Source organism: Ascaphus truei, chromosome 3 (assembly GCF_040206685.1).
Source record: "Ascaphus truei isolate aAscTru1 chromosome 3, aAscTru1.hap1, whole genome shotgun sequence".
Classification (NCBI taxonomy): domain Eukaryota; kingdom Metazoa; phylum Chordata; class Amphibia; order Anura; family Ascaphidae; genus Ascaphus; species Ascaphus truei.
In genome coordinates, this window is record NC_134485.1 from 125,622,026 (window position 1) to 125,639,436 (window position 17,411).

Below are 17,411 nucleotides of genomic sequence, written 5' to 3' on the forward strand. Positions count from 1 at the left end.
ATCAGATTCTCAATGCGCAAACAACTTTAAAATTTAAAAAACGATATTAGAGTTCCATCGAAATTTCTCCTTATCTTTTTCCGCTTGATGTCAAAGTTTTTTTTCTGGGGAAAAAAAATGATGCTATTATTTCCGGTATTGCGCATGCTGCATGAGTACAAGCATTGATGCTATATGGCAAGCATACTGCACACTACTATAGTATCATTGGGAATTAAAGCAGCAGTTCAAGCAATATCCTAAAAAAAAAATTAAATAAATAAGTTCTGTACGATGAGAACAAACTTCTTGAGCCCGCCCTCTCCCTAGCTGTCCACCAATTGTATCAACTGTAGTAACTCCTCAGTCAATCATATTGCAGGACTACATTTTCAATAATGCTGTGCAAGAATTGAATTAAATACAGTAACCCTGAGCAAAGTGATTGATTACAGGAGAACAAACCGATCGGCAGCTTACTGTAACTAATCACTTGTCTGTGTGCATATTGTATTGATTCACATATTGTTTTTTAAATACATTTTTTTAACACAGCAGCTTGAACTGCAGCTTTAAAATGAATACTGTACTGTATAGTGTGATACAGTATACTGTAGTACATTATATTTACCTTCATTATAAATTGTGCCAAATGGGTGGAGATGAGCCACTGTCACTCATGTAGTCTGCATTATAGTTGACAGGTGACAGCTGGCCTGCTACACCTGTAGTTGACAGCTGCTGAAGATGGAAATCATGTTGGTAACCATACTGGTACAGGTACGTGTAATCTGGTTGAAAATCAGGATCAGGCTGGAAATTCTGCAGGTATTCCGACAGGTACCAGGGATTGCCATTCACCAGGTTTTCACTGACAGTCGGACCGTTGTTGTAAGCCGGTGCCGGTGCTGGTGCCGGTGCTGGCGCTGTTGCCGGAGCTGGCACATTGCTGAACTGGGATTGACGAATCTTATATGGATTTCACCCGACCTTTCTCCTTTTGAAGTTGCAATGATTAAACATACTGTAACAATCTGGGACCATACCTATACCCTCTTCTATCTCCGGGAGTAGGGACGATGCGATAAAAACAATGATCATTAGTTAAGGTTTGCCTTATCGAACGCTTCCACCCACGAACGTCAGGTGAAAATTTGTAAAAATCATAGTTCGAAATGAAATATTCATATATTTCTGATACAGTTACCATCTTATCTGTTGCAGCATTAATTGCAGAACATATTAAAAATGCATAACTACAGTCAGGTTTTTTTATGCGTGTACGGTGTATCCATGGTGTCCAGTCCAGTCAGCAATTTTGCAGGGATAAGAATTTAGAAAAAGCCCACAGCATTGTGCTTTAGAGGTTTTTATTATGAAACGCCTACATTTGATTACGTCTTTGATAACGTCTTCAGTGTCTTAAAGGACCAAGGTCGATTCACAATGGACCACTGTGGTACTGTACGGTAGAAATCCGAAACCATTAAATTCAAACAAATCAACCACGGTAAACACAGGGGTGCCTGGTGTTATTGGTGGCGTGAATGCCGCATGGAATACAGCAGAGCACATGAAAACGGCTCCGTGTAATGTTCGAATAACGGCCGCTGCATCTGTATGTTGAGAAACTTCCCAAGTTTTTAACTCCATTGTAGAGATGTGTTCTTGGCCTGGTGTTCTGTCATTGTTTCTAAACATCATGTGTTTTCATTTGTATTTGGTTCTGGAAGGTAAGGTTATTTCTGGTAAGTTTTGATTTCACACACCCTTTTTTGCCCATCTCTTAATATACAGATGTAAAACATAACAATTTGACTTTGAACACAGGGAGTAGACCTCAACTGCCTCTCTCCAAGATAGAGGAGGTATTTGCTGTGTATCATTTTGTTAGCACTTGAAGCCAAACATGAAACAACAATAATGACAATTTAGCAAAGATAAAGGAGCAGCTAAACCAGTTCATGATCAGTAGAAAGGCGTTGAGTACAAAGCAAGAAGGCGTTGTGCCTTATCTCCAGCATTGGTCCCTCACAGTCTTACAAAAGGACATACTGTATGAGTAGTCTTGATTAATGTTTATAGCATCTGCAGATATTGTCCACAGTAATGGAGGGCTATGTATCAATCCAAAAAAGTGTGTTTTAGTGCAGCCATCTATTTTTTACTCTTGCTGGTGTCAAATATTAGACAGTCGTGGAAGGTTTATGTCACCTAAGACCTGGTTGATTTTTTTGTGCAAAGAGAAGAAAGAAATAGCGCATTAGTACAGACATGGTACTTGATATATTGCATTACAATATGTATGTCAGGTAACCCCTATTTATACTCCTCAACTCTCAAAATGGGGTACATGGGGCAAAACTGTAGCAATCTACGTTGATATATTGATGCAAAAGAGGCACAAGATAATGTCTGCTTGTACCCGAGTGTTGCTTACTATTGCCATGATACAAAGGAAACAGGAGAGGTAACCCTCGCTCAGCTGGAGTGGATAGAGGGGGAGGTGCACCTCTGGGTTAAGTATTAATGGATACTAGAACAAGAAAAAGCAAACCCAGTTGTGAGAACTCAGACACCTTACTAAGGTAGATGATGACGACGATGACGACGACGACGACGACGACGATGACGACGATGATGATGACGATGATGATGTTAGTTAAAAAGCTTTATTAAATACATTTAATATAATAGAGGTAAATAACAATGATCGATGCACTATAACCCAAATAAAACACTAGAATGATTGCTATGGTCTATATGTATAAGTGTGTAAAAGTGTAGGGTATAAATGAACCTACAGAGGCCACACCCAACAATCTATAATCAAGGTGACAATAACTCCTTGTTGAGTTGGGCAGTCAGGGATCAAATCCTCCCTGTGTACAGTGTCACATATGGACAAACTGATAGAATAGGCTGAATACCCAATAGATAAATTAATTTGGATGAAGGTCCAGAGTAGATAAAGGACCAAGAACCCTTTTTTTTTGCAGAGAAATGGCAGTGTGGTTAAATACCTATGCAGTAGAGAAGGGTTAATGACTCAATAGGTAGTTGTTGTGTATGGTTTGATGAATAACTCCTGCATAGAGCTATAAGAATGTGATTCTTATACAGTACTGTATATACATACAGTACTGATGATAGTGTCTATAACACTATACTGTATATTATCTTAGGGGACATATACACACATATACCTATTGCTGATAGTATTTAGTGTTTATACATAGAGGGTACTGATCCCTATATTTTACATCTTTGAACATAGCTACAACTACTACCTATGCATCTATGGATTACCAGGTATTAGCTTTCTTCAATATTAAGATAACTGCCATCTGAACTTTATACCTAGACTTAAATTACCCCTATTAGCTGACAATATATTCTGGATCCGTACTGTGATGTTACTTCTGCTACTATTGAGCTAATCACATTTTTATAGCTGTGTTATTCATCAACCCATACACAGCCACTACCTATTGAGTAATCAACACCTCTACTGAATAGATATTTAATCCCTCACTGCGATCTCTCTGCAAAAAAGTGTTCTTAGTCTTTTACCTACTCTGGACCTTCATCCAAATTAATTTATCTAGTGGGAATTCAGCCTATTCTATCAGGTTATCCATATGTGACACTACAGTTACAGAGATGATTTAACCCCCGACTGCTCAACTCAACAAGTAGTTATTGTCACCTTGATTGTAGATTGTTGGGTGCGGCCACACTAGGTTCATTTATACCCTACAGTTTTATACACTTATACATATAGACCCTAGCACTAATTCTAGTGCTTTATTCGGGATATAGTGCATCGATCGTCGCTATTTACCTCCATTATTTTAAATGTATTTAATAAAGCTTTTTAACTATCATTATCAATTCACTTAGTAGGGTGTCTGAGTGCCCACAACTGGGTTGGCTTTTTCTTGTTCTAGTATCTATTGCCATGATACAACGACCCCTTTGAGTGGCCAGTGAACCTTATACAGTAGCTTAAGCTGTTCCAACCTACATTCTAACATGAAAACACACCAAGGTCTTGTTATGACTCTTTTTTTAAATAACTCTAGGTTATTTAAGAAGAAATTAAAAGCGAGAAGGTGAAATGCATGCTTGTTTACACTATCTATTCTAACATTTACAGACATTCAATATAACTACTGTACATACTGTACTGCATCAATAAATAATTAAGATAGTATTACACCATGGTTGAGGATCATTAACAGATATCCACAAAATAGATTCACTGTAGATTGTGAAAACTTTTAGGGGATCAACATGGGAGTTCTTCCTTGATGGAATAATAGTATACAGAGCTTTAAAAATCTCACAAGTCTTTTCTTTACATGTATTGTACAAGACACCTGTGCAGTTTCTAAAGCAATGTACAATATAATTTCACCTATGACTAATTCTCATGTTGCCCCCCCAAATGTAATCACAACGAATCTACACTGCTTGAGGAACATCGAAAAAGTAAAACTTCAATCTGTCATTATTTGAAAATCTCAAAACTAGCATTTATCGCACATATTCCTACTACTAGATAATCCAAGTTAATGTTTTAATCATTAGACACTTCTTCAGAGCTTTGAGGAATGATTTCAACATTTTAGCTTTAATTTCGGTGTGTTACATTTCTGATTACTCGTGTTTATAAAAGGTGTATGGCAAAATTCACTGGGCTGAGGAAAAGTAATGTTTTACAGAAGTAGAAAATGTTATAGCTGGCACAATTTACACAAGTTTTAACACAGCCCCATTCAAACAACAAATGCGTGCAATATTTTCCTAATGCACACAATATTTATCATGTTCTTTCTAAACTAACACAGTAACAAGAATAATAACAATTCTAGGCCTCCTAAAAAGGTGTGTTGCAATATTCATATTGTGTTTTAGGATTTAAAAGTAGAAGCCAAATGTTCCAAGTCTTTCCAATTGGCAAAGCTTTTTTGTGCATTTATAGAATACTTCACTTGCTAGCATTTTCAGAAATGAATACAGGTGTATTTCTCCATCTCTGCAGAGTATAAGTAAACTGACCATTTCTGCTATGATTTGTCAGTGTTGAACAATTTTTAATTGGTTGTGTTAACACAATAAGGGCCATACCGTTTTTGTGTTTGATTGTGCCATCATAAAGTAATGACAAATATTTTGTAAGTGGTTCTTTTCCCATTCAGTTATTTTTAATTAAAAGAGGAAAATGGATTTAGGGCAACAACATGACATGTTTAAATGTGTTTTTTTTTTTTTTTTTTTTCTTTTACTAGAAGGCATAACAAACATTTTAGATAGGCAAAACAGCATGATAACAACATCGCAATTTTTTTCCCATCGGAATACAAAACGCTGTATTCATATACTGAGTGGGTAGATGAGGGAATAAACCCCTAAAGTGGTGCTTCAAATTGGTGTCGGTATTGAGGACTGTTTAATTCTCAGTGTAGCAGTGGTAGGGCAGATTTGCCATGTTTGAGGTGATAGAGCAGAGCAGCGGAGTGAGTACCCCTATATAGAAAATAATAACTTCTTTTGGGCACAATAAGGCACAATCTGGATAGCCGTATAAGAAAAATTATCTCTAACCTGACCGGAGTGCTTTTCCCATCCGGCGGTTCCTTCTGTGGCGGATCACGTGTTCCCGGCGGGTCCTCGAGCAGGTAGTGCAGGGACTCGTGTAGCTGGCTCGTGTAGTGCCTGATGGCTGTCCGTTCCAAAGGAGGGGGCCTCACCGCTGCTCTCTTGGAGCGTGCGTCCGTCCCAGAGCAGGTGAGTAAGAGGAGGGGAGAGACAAGGACATTGGAGCACAGCAAAAAGACAGGCTGGCGGCAGTGACTGTGTGCAAAAGCTTTATTCCGGCAACATTGCCATTAAAAACAGGACAGGTTCTCTGACGCGTTTCGTCTAAGAGACTTTTTCAAAAAGTCTCTTAGACGAAACGCGTCAGAGAACCTGTCCTGTTTTTAATGGCAATGTTGCCGGAATAAAGCTTTTGCACGCAGTCACTGCTGCCAGCCTGTCTTTTTGCTGTGCTCCAATGTCCTTGTCTCTCCCCTCCTCATATACAGACTGCACTGCTTATTTTGTGGTGTTTTAGTGCATTACAAAACTTCCCAGCATATGAAATCAATAGAAAACCCTCAGTAAAGAGGGGTCGAATCGTAAAAACAGAAATGGAATTCAGGGAATAAGGAAATAATGATGTCAGAGGAGGACATAGTCCTTACTAAAGTATGATAGCACCGATCCAGCACTAGCGTACGGATAGCTGATAATGACAGACATCTATTATGCGTCATAATAAGTTTACATCAATCAAAAGCTGAGCACTCATCTCTGTTTCCAAGTTGAAGTAGAGCTACGCCAATGTGCCCCTGATACAGACAAGGGCCTCATCCATAGATTGCTCAGAGACCCAGAAGGAAAGCCCCTATATTACCATCTGCAACAAATCACAAACAAGTTGTCAAAAAGCTAATTTTATTTTAATCTCTCGTCTCTAAGATAATGATACAAAAGAAAAAAAATCAGGGAAAGCAGTGCTCATACCTCTAATCCATGTGACATACAATTTCCCCGATGGGGGAGTTTTAGTGCAAAAAATTGGTGGAGTAATATAAGTGCATTGCCTTTTGAATTAAAAGCAACCCTGGGGTGCCTGTGATGTGAAGACATTGCAGGCAGAGTTGTAAATCATGGCAGCAGATTCTGTTTCTGATGAGCACTTGCCAACCTGATGACATTTAAACTATTAATTAATTAGGAGAGAACAAGATGAGAAGATTTGGAACGATCCCCTTTGGATAATTACTGCAGGACACATTTGTTATTGTAATGAACGCACAGGATATGGCTTAAATGATTCACAATCCTTTTTTCAAATAGTTTATTCTTTATTCAACAAGATAAATATCCCGATTAAAAACATGCCAGGGCCATTTATCTTAGTCTTGTATGCTAATAGGTTTATATAGCTAATAGTGAGTTGGAGAATTTTCTATACCTATCACTCCTTACTCTCCCACTGCCAGTTGCTGACACTTATGGACTTGTCACTTCAGATACCTGTGCCCCAGGCACCGAAGATTATATTGAAACAGGGATGCTTTGTATCTGCAAATTCTATGAGGTCCACAGTATGTATTCGGCAAATTATGTGCACATTCTGAATTTTTTTCTTTAATACATCTGGTGCCATTATTTTGCCCCATAATTGGACCCCTTTTGCATTGATACATAGGTAGTCATTTATCAAGGCAAATTTGGAAAAACATTTTGCACAAACTGCATCATATTCATCTCGCGTCACTTTGCGTCAAGGCATCAAGATATTTGCTCCAACTTTGCACATTGTATGTTATCTTGAGATTTTGAAGAGCGTAAATAGAAGGAGTTAAAGGGGAATTACGACACACTGAGCAACACTTTTTTTAGACTGCATTAAAAAAGATCTGCCAAGTCTGAGTTGGTGGGAACTTTTCTGACTAACAATTTTTGTTACATGTAGGAAACATGTTCTTACATCGGAAAGACACGCAGTAGAAAATAAAGCAATGTGTCAAAACAAACATCTAATCTTTACTTTGATACATCACCCCTATAGACTCTTATGTGTATACCCAACTCTCTTTCATACAGGAATGTCGGTGGCTCTGGGCCACTCAGGAGAACAGTGATTCAATTATTTTCTAGATGAGGATTAGAGGCAACTATTTTTTAGCCTGTCACTTAAAAAGCATCTGACTGGTGAAGACATTTTTCTGGAGATTTTTTACTACAGTTATAATGATTTTGATAGTTTTTCTTGACTACTTGTTTCTAGATTACAGTAAAGGTACTTGTTTTCATAAATGGCAATGTTTACTCAAATAAATATCTACTGAAGTTTACAAAATTGGAATGGCATCTTAGAAGCAAGATTTCAGTCCGTCTTCAATCTAAACGCTTTATGCCATTGAGCTAGTATACCTTTGGCCCCTTTGATAAAGAAAAAATTAACTTCCGTAAATGCACACAAAATATTGTCAATGTAAAGCTGATTTTGAGTATTAGGTTATAACTTTATGAATGATGTGTTGAACTTAACCAGCTGTCTCCATGGAGATTAGGCTTTGCCATTTCCATAGAAGTGATTGATTTTGAGTATAATTCAGTTGGGTGCTTTGGCATTATTCCAGATCTGTATGCCTATTAAATATCATATTAATGCATCACTACATCATGAAAGGATGCCCTGAAGCCATTAGCACAAGAGCAGTATGACTGAGGGTCCAAATGACCTGCAGGCTTTAGCAAGGCCAACATGAATTATCTTTAAGAAAAAATAAATTATAGGTCAGATGTGGCTGAAAAAGTGGAAATCATGGAATGAAAGCTGCAGATCTCAATTTTTTTTAGTTTTTTTTTACTTACCTGACCTGGGGCTTCTCTGCGCTTATATGTGCTCCTCCCCACACCCTGATTTCCGTGGTATGAAGATTTCTGTCAAACAGTCAAGAAAATGGCCTGGTGGACACATAATGGCCATGTACAGTACTTAGACTTGTTCCAGAAGCCAATAGAAGGCCACAGCATCATCAGGAGATGCCTTGCAGCTCTCTATTACTGGTGACCATAGCTACCATGTTGGTAGTTTTTTTCAAAGTGTAAGGATTGGACCTTGGACCCGCCCCGGTGGCGCGTCCTACGACGGGATGGGTGTCGCACCTCACAATGAGGTTCTGCACAGGAGTCATGCTGTCAGTCGGGGGGACACCTCACGGATAGGTCTTAGGCCCCACCCCATGATGTTGTGGGTGATGCTTCTCACGCAAGTGCTGCGTTCAAGCGCCGCATTCCCACTACCAGGACCGGACCTAGGCTTCACCCACGCACCACGTCCCATGACGCAATGGAGGGCGCTCCTGTTCACACTCCATGCCTTCACCACATCTCCAGGGACAACGAGGGTTTAACAACATCAATTACTCCACACCTGCGGTGCACTCCACCCTTGCCTATCACTGGAAAACCTATCTGTAATTATTCATGAATCATTTCCTGCAAACCTTCCATTGGCTCCCTGCTCCTAATATGCTCAGACCCACAAACATGGACCCCGCTGAGGTGGGTTGAGTTCTGCACATGCACTCTGACATGTTTAACCAAATGGAGAAACAGCTTGACCAGAATAGTCGGCAATGGAGCTACTCCAACTTACAGTACAAGCTATGACTGACCAGGTTAAAAGTGCTCCTGTGGACCCTGTCCCCTCCACTGTGTCTGCTACCACAACCATTCCCATGAATGGAGCCTCCGAACCCTGACTCCCTACACCCAACCGCTATATGGGTGAACCTCTTGACTGTCACAGGTTTCTTAACTAGTGTTCTATTCAGTTTGAATTTATGCCATCACGTATTCTCTCCCAGCGATTTAAGGTGGCTTAAATCGTGTCCCTGCTAGATGATGACGCCTTGGCGTGGGTTTCACCAATCTAGGAACAAAGGCCGGACCTCACGTGCGACATAGGCCGCTTCACCAAAGAGTTCCTCAGAGTATTCGACACACCAGAAAGCAAGCTAACAGCTGCTTCATCTCTCTTCCATATTTCCCAAGGCAGTCGTCCCGTGGCCAAGTACGCAGTCGAATTTCAGACCATAGCCGCTGAACCTGGCTGGAACGATGAGGCATTGGCGGCAGCATTCTGGCAAGGTCCCATTACCTTCTACCCAGTTCAGTGCCTCAGTGAGGATGTTGTTACCCATTGTCACCTCCAGTGACCAAGGCCATGAAGGATTACATCCAATAGAACCTGCAAATGGGCTTCATACGGAAATCCACATCTCCTGCCAGGGTGGAGTTCTTCTTTGTACAGAAAAAGGATGGATCACTCAGACCATGTATTGATTATCGGGGACTTAATACAATCCCGATCAAGAACCGTACCCTTTACCGCTCATCTCTGAACTCTTTGACATACTACAGGGTTCCATCATTTTTACTAAATTGGGCACACTAGTAGCCTACAGTCTTGTAAGAATCAAACAGGGGGATGAGTGGAAAATGGCGTTTAACACCTGAGATGGACATTACGAATAACTTGTTATGCCTTTCGACCTTTGTAATGTTCCCGCGGTATTCCAAGACTTTGTCAACAAGGTTTTCAGGGATCTCCTGGACCAATACGTCATTGTCTATCTACAGTAGCGGCAGCGATTATTCTAACAAAAACCAGTGGCAATTCTCCAAAAGACCCAGGTACACCCAGGTACATTCTGAATACATGCCTTAAACTTTCCTTAAACTAGCCCCAGCATTTCTGCATTGATTAATGGCTTATCAGATTAACAGCGGGGATCCCTGGCAGTCCCATTCAAACTGAATTGGACTGCCAGGGACCCCTGCTGTGTTAATCCTATGGGTCGTTAGTCAATGCAGAAATGCCTTAAACGTGCCTCAAACTAGCCCAGAACATACCCAGCACATACCCAGAATGTAACCCGGCTAGTTTACAGCAAATGTTAGAATAAACGTTGCCTCTACTGTAGATGACATTCTAATCTTCTCCAAAACCACACGTAAACACCTGGGTCATGTCAAACAGGTACTCCAACGACTATGGGAGAACCACTTATTCATGAAATTAGAGAAGTGTCACTTTCTTCATCAGACTTCAACGTCCTTTCTGGGTTAGATCATCTCCTATACTGGCCTTGCCATGTATCCAGCCAAAGTGAAAGCAGTTTTGGATTGGCCTCGTCCTACGACACTGAAGGCCGTTCAACGGTTCTTAAGCTTCGCAAATTACTACCAAAGGATCATACAAAACTTTTCATCCGTAGTAGCACCCATTATGGCGTTGACACAGAAAGGAGTTGATCCGGCACTTTGGACTCCTGCAGCCCTTCAAGAATTCGAGAAGCTAAAAACAGCCTTTGTGTCAGCCCCCGTGCTCGTGCATCCTGATCCAGGACTACCCTTCACGCTCGAGGTGGAAGCTTCAGATGTTGGAGCTGGGGCAATCTTGTCCCAAAAGAAAACTCCACAAGCCAAACTACACCCCTGTGCGTTCTTTTAAAAAAAAATCTTGCCTACCGAACAGAATTACAACATGGGCAATCATGAACTGTTGGCCATCAAGATGGCCGTGGAGGAATGGAGGCATTTGCTCGAAGGCACTGAAAACCCTGTAACTATAGTGACAGATCATAAAAACCTCTTATACATCGAAGGCGTTCATCGCTTGGGGTTGCGACATGCCGATGGTCACTTTTTTTTCCTCGCTTTAATTTCATCATTTCATATCTACCAGGTTCTAACACCATGAAGGCAGACGCCCTCTCCTGTCAATTTCTTTTAGAAGACAGGGCTGAGGACCGACAGGAAACCATACTTCCTCCATCGTGTATCATCTCTGCTAACACATTTGATCCTATGGAGGACATCATGAGAGGTCAGTCTGATATTCCGGGGGGTCTCGAAGTTCCAGAAGGACGTCTCTTCACAGCACCAGCCTATCGTCAAAAGGTCATTCATCTAAAAGCTCCAGTCATCCAGGTGCAAGGGGAACTGTTGATCTTCTGGAACGGACCTTTTGGTGGCCAGGGATGCAAAAGGACATAAAGGAATTTGTCATCTCATGTTCTACTTGTGCCCAAAACAAGGCTCCCTGTATAAGGCCATCAGGGTTGCTGCAGCCTCTCCCAATTCCGGATCACCCATGGACTCATCTTTCCATGGATTTCATTGTGGAACTACCCATATCCAAAGGAAGGAATACCATTCTGGTGGTGGTTTACCGGTTATACAAGCAGGCCCATTTCACCCTCCTCAAGGGCCTACCCAATGCTCTCAAACTATCTGAAATATTTATCAAGAAAGTATTTTGTCTTCATGGGGTTCCTCAAGTTATTGTGTTGGACCGAGGCTCCCAATTTATTTTTATTTTGACAGGCCTTTTGCAAACAACTGGGAGTCTGTCTTCACTTTTCTTCCGGCTATCACCCTCAGACTAATGGTCAGATGGAGCGGATGAATCACACTTGAACAGTTCATCCGTTGCTTCTTTTCTGTTACCCAGGACAACTGGGTAGATCTCTTGCCATGGGCCGAATTCTCTCATAATAATCTATGCAATGAATCGACTCATGACTCACCATTCTTTTCCAACTTCGGCTTCCATCCCTCAGCTATTCCTACTGCAGGCCATGGATCTGGGGTACCAGCAGCAGATAATAGGATTCTGCATCTTCAAGAGTCATGGAGAAAGATTCAGGAGATTCTTAGAAAGGCAGTCTCTATGCAGAAGAAGAAGGCTGACTGGCATTGCATGGAAGAACCTACTTATAATCCGGGGCAAACGGTATTGCTGTCCACTACGAATATCCGGCTGAAGGTTCCCACAGCAAAATTGGCACCTAGATATATCGGCCAATTTCCTGTCATCGAGATGGTCAATCCGGTGGCCTACAAGCTACGGTTGTGAGCTTCCATGAAAATTCCTTCAGTATTCCACACCTCATTACTTAAACCTTTCATACAGGACTCCCAGTCTCCTGCTTCGGTGTCTCCCCTGATCCCCTATTGGATGAAGGACAACAGAAATTCGAAGTCCAGACGGTTCTGGATTCCAGGATTTTCAGAGGAAGATACTATACCTGGTCCATTGGAGGGGCTTTGGTCCCGAGGAGCGTTCATGGATTCCTAGGGACCAACTACACACTCCTAGGCTCGTTCAGGCCTTTCATCAAAGGTTCCCCTCCATACCATCCTTGGGATGCCCGGATGTCGCCCCTGGAGGGGGGGGGTACTGTGAGGATTGGACCTTGGCCCCACCCCCATGATGCATCCCACGACAGGATGGGTGACGCACCACACTCTGAGATTCTGCACAGGAGTCGTGCTGTCAGTCGGGGGGACACCTCACGATCGGTCTTAGGCCCTGCCCCCGTGATGTCGCAGGTGACACTTCTCACGCGAGCGCCACATTCCCACTACCAGGACAGGACCTAGGCTCCGCCCCCACACCGCTTCCCGTGACACAGCGGAGGGTACTCCTGTTCACACTCCACACCGGTGCCGCATCCCAAGGGACATGCGAGGGGTTAACAACATCAATTACTCCACACCGGCGGTGCACTCCGTCCCTGCCTATCACTAGACAACCTATCTTTAATTATTCATGACTCATTGCCTGCAAACATTCCCATTGGCTTCCTGCTCATTATATACTAAGCCAGCCCTGAGGCAATTTGGCTAAGCATTTATTTCTGTTTATGTTTCAAAGTGCTTGCCTCTGCTGCCCTGCTGTTGCTCTTGCATTGTGCCTTGATTTCTGTTACCGTTTGACCTCAGCTTGTATCCGGACCTTCTCTGACCCCTGACCTCTGCTTGTTTGAACTCCCACCTTCTCTACTCCTGGACCCCGGCTACTCACAATGACAATCTGACTTCTCCAATCCTAGAACACGGCGAGTATCATGACTATTCTGACCTCTCCTACCCTGACCTGGTTACAAGACCTTAACTCTGCACTCGGGATGCTGTTACGCGGTTGTAGGTCGGTGTATATCACTTTTCTCCCCACAGCCTCACCGTCCCATCCTTTTTGTGGTGAGCACTCGTTACACAAAATGATTTGTCACAGTGGCAGGATTCCTTGCCAGCTGGAATTCAATGTTAACAAATGGACAGGTGGATTTGGCACCGATGGGAATGCAAAAGCAACACATTAGCTTATGGTGTGTGTTGTTTTAATCTTTTGTTTATTTTGGTGAATGTGCCCAATTAGTAGTAATGTCAGTGGCTGGCATATGGTTTATGGTTGTAAGATTGCAAGACAGGAAACGAAACCACAGGACAGAGGTAGGGAGTAGTACACTGACCTTGGATCTGGGATCTGAGGCCTGGGATGCAGGGGTAGTCAAGTCCAATTCTGGGGTCGACACAGGCGGCAGGCAAGGACAGTCAGGTCCAATTCCGGGGTCAAGGCAGGTGGCAGGCAAGGGTGGTCAGAGCCAGGCAAAGGTCAAGCACAAGCAGGTAATCACAGAGCCAAAGACAGAGCTCAAGCAGAACAAGGTACAAAGTACTTTGTACGAGCACTGATAGGGTGCAACTGCCTAATACAACTCATTTGTACCTCTTGGAGCGGCAATTTAAAATCCGGAATGTATACGGGAGACCAGGACTGTTCCATCTGATCAAGCTCCAGACAAGACTTTGAAGTCAAATAAAAGTATATTAAAAGTATATATAAAAGTATATTTATTCTGGCTAGAACCAGTAGACCCAGCACAATATCACAACAGAGCTATACTCACAATCTCTAACTCATAGAAGTGGAATCCTAGTTGGTCTAGGTGCCCGGCATCACCACAATCACTTACAGCCGCGGCCCCTTTTATTCTCAAACATCTCCGAATTTTTTTGTGATTTTTTTCTGAATGCCACGCACTTCACTGCACTTCACCACGTTCATGCCGCATTCTGACCACATTTATACCGCATTCATGTTGCATTCACACCCGCGGTTGATGCGCGGTTGATGTGTTTATTGATAATGGTTCGGATTTAATTGGTTGCAATTCTTCGCGTATCCGCCAGATGGCAGATATTCATGAATTGTAATGCGCATGCGCTTCAGTAATGTGTCGACTTGCAGGTGTTTAAAAGAATACCACAGTGATCCATTGTAAATTGGCTTTGGGACTGAAGAAGTTACAATAATGTATCAATTTAGGCTTTACATATTAAAAAAAGACAAGCACAGTTTCTGGTCTGGTTATTGTCCTGAGAGTCCCGCCATGAGTGCACAACTGCAGTCCGTGTTCCAAAAACCCGACAGAACGTACGCTTATTTAATATGGGCCGCGATTAATGCAACAGATGATAAGATGGCAACAGTTGTTCAAATTTATCAGTATTTTATCGAAAACTATGACTTTTACAAATTTTCGCCAGATGCTCATGTGTGGAAGCGTGCAATAATGAAAAAGTTATGTAGCGATCCATGTTTTTTTCGGATTGATCCCGATGTTATTGGAGGGTATTGGAGTGTATCACCGGGTTTTTCCCGTATCTATGATCATGGAGACTGCAAAAGGCGAAAGGTCGTGTTAAAACCAACTAAGAAACGTCAGTCGCTGGCAAGCAATGCGACAGCGACAGCGGCAGCTTCCAATAACTGTCCGACCGTCAGTGAAAACCTGGTGACCGGCAACCCTTGCTGTCTGACCCCGCCCGGATACCTGCAGCCTGAGCCGGATTTCGCGTACAGATTCGAGCACGCTTGCATGTACCTCAGCGATTTCCAGCCTCATCAGCAGACTATAGGTGTAGTAACAGTCCCGGGGCCTCCCTCGCTTGCTGTCTGCTGTCGGAGCCTGTCTCGGTGCGCAACAAGGGGCGCAACGAGACAGGCTCCGACAGCAGACTGCAAGCGAGGGAGGCTTGGAGGATCCGGGGGAGGCGGTGAGCAGTGCAGTGACCCTTCGCTCTACACAAATTATGTGACAAATGCTTGTTTTAATCTTGCACATTGTGAGTGCGCACTTTTATACCTTTTTACATAAAAACTTTGTTTATTAGCCTGATCGCGCTATGTAGTGTTCTCTCATCTCTCCTACAGTATACTGCTGCGGCCGAGTTTATTCGAGCATTTGCCCGGTCTCGGCCGCAGCAGTAACCTGGCGCGCACCGGAGGGTGCCCGGCGCGCGCCAAAGCAGCGGAGGAGCGCCCTCCGATCGGGGCTTTCTCCCTCCCGCTGCCGGGTCCGCCGGGTCCCCCGGAACCCCCTGCCGCCGTCCCCCACATCGCGGGACACCAGGGCTCCCTCGGGGAGCCCTGGACGCGCGTGCAGGGGGCGCAGGCACCCGATGACGCGTGACCGCGCATCGGTGATGACGCGTGACCGCGCATCGGTGATGCGCGGCACGCTGAGGGAGTGCGGCTAGCACGCCGGGGCATCCCCCGGCTTGCGGTGCTAGCCGTGCTGCAATAAAGTGTGTCGGTAGTGTATATACCTACATATTGCCCTTGATGGAGATCCTGACTGCATCCATTCCACACGGGTAGCAGCCCAAATTGCAAACTGCACTTTATTCATCTAAATCTTGTGAGTAGGCTGATCGCGACTCTTAGCGGTGGATCACTCGGCTCGTGCGTCGATGAAGAACGCAGCTAGCTGCGAGTATTAGTGTGAATTGCAGGACACATTGATCATCGACACTTCGAACGCACCTTGCGGCCCCGGGTTCCTCCCGGGGCTACACCTGTCTGAGGGTCGCTACCTTGTTTTTTCTGCCCTGGATCTCTCTTCTTTTGCTCAACATTGGATGTCCCAGGCATATATCCCTGAACCAGGAGCTAAAGATAACCTTGAAAACCGGGCCTGTTTGCGGCCCTCGGGGACTGGAATTGTGCAGGTCCTGTGTACAGTAAGGAAAAACATTTCTTTATTAATACAAGTTAAAACACGCAACATCTCCTTTATTAAAGTACAGAAAGTCAAAACATGTACAGCACAACAGTATGGTGTTATTAAAAAAAATTCTTTATTCATTAAATTTAAAAAACGCAACATCTCCTTTATTAAAGTACAGAGAGTCAAAACATTTACAAAAATATTTACAAAAAATAAACAATAGTTGAACAGTCACGCAAATGCGATACCTACCAGATTATCCTTCCAGGGCCGATGCCTTTTATGGCGCAAAATGCCATTAATGGAGTCTCGAACGATTTTCATTAAAGGATCTGAAATTGAAAAATAGCGCCATAATTCCTCCACAATAGTCCTTCTTAAATTTTCAGGAAGCGCCCTTTTTTCGCGATTTCGTTCGTAGTTCACATTGTAGAGCCATCCGCAGTACACCAAGTAGGACACGTGGTGCTTAAAAATGAACATGGCATACTTCTGGGGTAAACCAGCACTCATCACCCTATACTTCTCCCTGAGAGCTCGCGCAGGATGATGTCGGGCACCGTATCAATGCAAGCGTATGTAGGTTGGGTTCTGGAAGTGGGTGTTCTTCTGGGAGCGGGTGTGCTTGTGACGGCGGGTGAGGGTAGGTAGTCTGGGAGGAAGCTTTCATCCTGTCTTGGTCGCTGTGTTGTCTCCTGGCGTGGTCTTGACCGGGTTGTCATGTTATCCTCCTCCTCAACGGCATACATGTACACAAATTCTTCTGGTGGAGTGGGTGCGCTTGGTGTTGGAAGGTGGTCGAACGTCCCATTCATCACATCCATGCCACCCTCCTGCTCCGGCGTCGGGGATACAGGGGAATGAACACCGAGCAAATTATGTATCCCCGCTATGTCAGTCTCTATCTTCTGCATCCGTCGATCCATCTTCTCCATCCGTTGATCCATCTTCTGCATCCGTTGATCCATACTTAGCATGGTCTCTAAAAGCAGATCTATCTTT

The 17,411-nt window shown here is 43.3% G+C and overlaps 1 non-coding gene across 1 annotated transcript; it reads left to right on the forward strand.

Annotated features, from left to right (window-relative positions):
• Positions 1 to 16,117: 16,117 nt before the first annotated feature.
• Positions 16,118 to 16,271, forward strand: LOC142491795 (5.8S ribosomal RNA). The gene has a single exon (XR_012800545.1). It is a non-coding gene; the product is annotated as a 5.8S ribosomal RNA (ribosomal RNA).
• The last annotated feature ends 1,140 nt before the right edge of the window (positions 16,272 to 17,411 follow it).